This window comes from Fukomys damarensis, unplaced genomic scaffold (assembly GCF_012274545.1).
Source record: "Fukomys damarensis isolate Sample0158 unplaced genomic scaffold, DMR_v1.0_HiC HiC_scaffold_23, whole genome shotgun sequence".
Taxonomy (NCBI): domain Eukaryota; kingdom Metazoa; phylum Chordata; class Mammalia; order Rodentia; family Bathyergidae; genus Fukomys; species Fukomys damarensis.
Window position 1 is genome coordinate 64,971,754 of NW_022900935.1, and position 5,071 is coordinate 64,976,824.

Here is a 5,071-nt window from a genome sequence, read left to right on the forward strand (position 1 = left end):
TTTTTGACTGTACTGGGGATTGAACCGAGGCCTACTGAGTTACATCAGCTGTCCTTTTTTATTTTTATTTTTTTGAGACGTTCTTGCTGAGTTGCCCAGGCTGGGCTTGAATTTGTTATCTTCTTGCCTCAGCCTCCTAAGTGGCTGGGATTAGAGCTGTGTGCTGGTGTATGAGGCCAAAGAATTACTGTTATTATTATTATTATTATTATTGTGTTTATTAGAAAGTGCGCCCTCTTCCTGCGCCTGCCTGTGGCAGAGTCCAGTGAGTAAAGCCACACTTCTCTCTCATGTAGCATGTTTACTGCGTGCAGAACGGGTTGGCACTGTGAAGGCTGCTCGTTGAGTCAGACTGGGGAGAGGTTGCAGCTGCCCATTGGCATCTGGAGCTTTCTGGGTTTTGGGAATGGCTCGGAGTGGCACACACCATTGCGCGACCCACTGTTGATATGGGTGTGCCATCAACCTCTGCCCTAGTGAGCTGCAGTTCAACAAGCTTCGTCCACCAGGATTCCCAGAGAACTGCAGCCCGGAAAGCAGGAAGTAAGGAAGGGCACAGGCATGGGGCTGGAGGGCACAGGAGAACAGCCCTCCGATTGTCTCGGCGGGTGGAGTGTGTGAGTGGGCATCCCACTGACCACCTGGCTGAAGACTGGCAGCAGGGTGTCAGGAGGCCAGCAGCGGCAGAGCAGACTCTGGAAAGGCTTTTCTTAAGCAGGGTGTTTTCCTAGCAAGGGCTGTCAGGTTGGCTGAGAGGACAAGACTTGAGGAGCTCTGTGCAGAGCTGAGAGCCAGTGTGCTGGACCCGCTGAGGGCAGTGCTGTTACACTTTGCATAGTGCTCCGTGCACAGATTCAGTGCCTTTCATGGCTGCCATGTGGTTTTCTTTTCCTTCTTTCTTCCTTTTTTTTAAATTAAGTTTATCGGTAGGTACATTTTAGGTGTACGTTCTGATCACATTCATCATTGGGAATTTGTGCCTTCCTTTTTTCCCATTCCACCTACTTCCCTTTTAACTCTTCCCCTCCCTGTTTATATGTCTTGTTATCCCCCCATTCCCTTTCCCCTTGGAACAGTTTCTTCTTATTTCACAATATCTGTTATACATTTTGGTCCTCATTTACACTTTTAGTTTTTCACACCAGAGAAGTGATTCGCTATTTGCTGAATTGTGTCCAATTTATTTCACTTAAGAGTACATCCTCAATGTGCATTCAGTTAGCTATAAATGTCTCTGCTTTGTCTTTATGGCTGAGTAGTACTCCATTTTATAATATCTACATCTTTATCTAATCAACAGTTGAAGGTCATTTGCGCTGTTGTCAAGATTCAGCTATTACAAACTGTGCTGCCATAAACATGGGTGCACATATACCACTGTGGTATGATGCTTTGAACTCTTTTTTGTTGTTGTTGTTGTTGTTGTTGTTTTTTGAGACAGGGTCTCACGTTGTAGTTGAGACTGACCTGGAACTCACTACGTAGCCCAGGCTAGTCTTGAACTCACACTGATCCTCCTGCCTCAGCCTCCCAAGTGCTGGGATTACAGGCATGCGCCACCATGCCCGGCTTGATGCTTTGAACTCTTAAGGGAAGATAGGCAGATGTGGAATAGCTGGGTCAAATGGGACCTCTAATCCTAGTTTTTTTGGGAATCTCCACACTGATTTCCACAGTGGCTACACCAGTCTGCACTCCCACCAACAATGAAGAAGGGTTCCTTTTTCCCCACAGCATTTGTTACTGGTTGATTTCTCTATAGCAGCCCTTCTGGGGGCAAGGCTATGTGGTTTTCTTTAGGAGCTACAGCATGCAATCCTTTGGCAAAGTGATACCTTTTCATCACTGGCCATGGTTGGATCATGGAGTAGCCACTTTATTATAATGGTTACTAACGCCTGCCAGCCTGCCAAGCACAAGGTCCCCAGTTCTGGTACCAAAAGTAAATAAACAAAGAAACAAACAAAGGTTACTAAGTGTTGAACTGGGCAGCAGGGCTAGGTCTTTTTCATCTTGCCTTTTTCCTAGTCCTAATGGCTTATTCATTTTAATGTTTATTTAATAAGTATTTTAGGGTTTTTGTTTTGTTTTGAGACAGAGTCTTGCTGTATAGTCCAGGCTGGCCTCAAAGTCATGGCAGTCCTCCTGCCTCAGACTCCTGAGTGCTGGGGTTATAGGCATGTACCACCATGCCTTTCAGATTATTCTAGGTTTCAGTAACTTCATTGTTTTAACATATTCTGGGAAGCCTGTGCAGTCTGTCACCCATGTGCCTCCTGACATCTGGGAGGACAGGCTCTGGACAGATGGGAGCCACATTCCAGTCTGCACTTGGCCTCTCTGGGTTCTAATTCTTTCTTATTTTTTTCTTTTTTCTCATTGAGTTTATCGGTCCATTTTAGGGATACAGTACAGTTACATTCATCATTGGGATCTTGTACCTCTACATGACAGGTCTTGGAAGAGAAAGAGGAAGGAAGGGTGCAAAGGCCTACAGCACCCGGTATTCCCAGGCGGTCTGCCATCCAAGTCCTAACCAGGCCCGACCCTGCTTAGCTTCCGAGATCGGACGCGTTCAGGGTGGTATGGCCATAGACTGGGTTCTAATTCTTGACTGTGATGATAAGTGTCCCCACGTGTGCTACAGTTGCCTCTCTGGCTCCATTGGACATCGGGGACTTTGTTTTGTCTCGCGGTCCTCAGCTTAGGCCATGAACTCCCATGCACAGCTGAGGGTTACTACTGTCTCCACCCTACTTTGCCTGCTGCAAGGGAGGAGGGAAAGTCGGGAACAGGTGTGACAGTGTCCTGCATGTGGGCTGGTTTCTTTTCTGGTATTCGAATTCAGAGCCTTGCACTTGCCAGGCGGTCACTGCACCACTAAGCTGTGTCCCTAAGCCCTCATGTGGTCCTGTTTGAGGGCTACTTGCTCGTGGATGTCCTTATATTCTATGTACCATTTATCTTTTTTTTTTGGTACTGGGGTTGGAACTTGAGACCTTGCACTTGCGAAGCAGGCGGTGGAACCACTGAGCCAAATCCCTGGCCCTGTTTTTCTTTTTTAAACTTGTTAAGAAATGAAATGTAATAAGCCATATATTCTTTGAACTCAGGCCACAGTCTTGTTTGTGGGAGGCAGTGAGGACCTGAATGGACCTGGCTGCCCCAGGAGGCCTTGCAGTGCTGCTGGGGACCCCACGGGCAGGTACAGAGTCATCTTGGGACCAGCCTGGAACAGTCCCTTCTCCCTCGGGCTCCCTCCCAAGGCAGAAAGCCCTTGCTGTCTCCACACTTTCTCTTCTGCCCCCTCGCTGTTTGCCTGTGCTCTGATCCATCTCACCTGCAGGTGGGTCCAGGCCCTGTACTTTCTTGTACCCTCCACAGTGGCACACGCATCGCCCAGTCTATAGCTGAGGTGGGTTTATGGCCAGCCTATGGCATGGCATGGCGCTCTGTAAAGGCTGCATCAGCTGCTGTCCCTGGAGCGAAGGGTGCCAGTCTGACGTGGCTCCCATATACCGCCCCCAACACGCGCCAGCAGTCTAGATCCCAGGTGTGGAAGCGCAGCCCAGCGCCATGTGTACTTGGTGGAAGTCTTCCAGGAGACAAGGCCCTTACAGTAGCAGCAGATTTCCCCATTGTGAAAAGGCAGCGATTGCTTTGCTGAGGAGAAAGGTTTTTTTTTTTCTTTTTTAAGTAAAGAGAAAAAGGTTTCTAAAATAAGGAAGCATTTCACCAAAGCAATTAGCATTTTGGATAGTGTTCTTAACTGTTTTACATTTTTGTATGGATCTTATTTTCTTTTATGTTTGGTTTCTGGAGCGATTTATAACATATTAAGTAGTAACAGTGTATAGTAAGTCAGCTTCTACACTTCTGTTGCTCCTTCCTAGGGAGGAATTTTTAAATTTGCCAAAGAAGCACACAAACGAAGGCATGTTGCAGACTCACATCATGGTTTGGGTGAGCAGAAGCGGACATCGAGCACCATAGCGAGGCATGCCCGGATGACGGTGGCGTGGGAGGTGGGCACTTGGCCGCCTTCGCTGGGTGCATCTGCTTGGCGGGCTTGGGCCTCATGGATCAGGTATTCTGATGGGCACAGGGCAGATGCTGAGGGTTCCCCGGGAGCTTGGGCGATGGATGCCTCTAGTGAGTTTGTCATCGGAGATGGCGTGCGCACTGTGCAGGGAGCGGTACCCACCAGCGTGGGCTGCCTCCCTTCAGCTGGGAGGGCAGAATGTGGGGGGCTGCTGGAGGCCCTGCGGCACAAGGGTCGCCCACCTCCGGGAGCAGCGCTGCCCCACTGGACTAGGGAGGGAGTCCCTGGAGGTGACGTGGTTGGACAGCACCTCGGCGGGCGGAGTGCATTCTGATAGGTTGGATGGGGCATTTGTGCGCTTTCTGACAGGGAGCCTCCGAGTGGAGAGGCCTAGTTGCATCAGTACACGACTTAGGGTGTCTGCTGGGTCCCAGGGAGGAGGGGTAGGCTCCGGCTCCGCCCGGAGCGTGGCCGATGCAGAACTCAACACCGGTAATGGGGAGAAGGGTGTGGAGCTGCAAAGGACGCCAGTGTTTTGTGAGCCTGCTGCCCTGGAGCTGGGCCTGTGCATGGCCTGTTGTCAGAGTCCCGTGGCCACAGGACTGAGGACTGTCCCAGATGCTGCTCTCAGGGATTCTCCTCTTTAGACGCATTTGAACAGGTGGGATAAAGAAGACTTAAGTAAACTGCCTGCCACTTGTATTTTTCTGGGTTTTTTGAGTACATAGGGTTTTTAAAATTTGTTTTGGTTGTTTAATTAATTAGTTTATTTAGGCAAGGTCTCGCTGTTTGGCTCAGGCTAGCCTTTAATTCACTGTGTACCCTGGCTGGCTTGAACTTGTGGGAATCTTCCTGCCTCATCTACCCAAGTGCTTGTATTGCCACCACACGTATTTACAGTACATAATGATTATATTCATTATGGTGAGTTGGTACGTAACACATCTTATTTTTTTCCCTTCCTGTCTCAACCCTTCCTCCTCCTTCTGTCTGATTTTTTTTTTTTTTTTTTTTTTTTTTTTTTTTTTC

General features: G+C 48.8%; 1 pseudogene; it reads right to left on the reverse strand.

The window, feature by feature from the left end:
• Positions 1-2,488: 2,488 nt before the first annotated feature.
• LOC117287386 lies at positions 2,489-2,597 on the reverse strand (annotated as a pseudogene).
• Between the last annotated feature and the right edge of the window lie 2,474 nt (positions 2,598-5,071).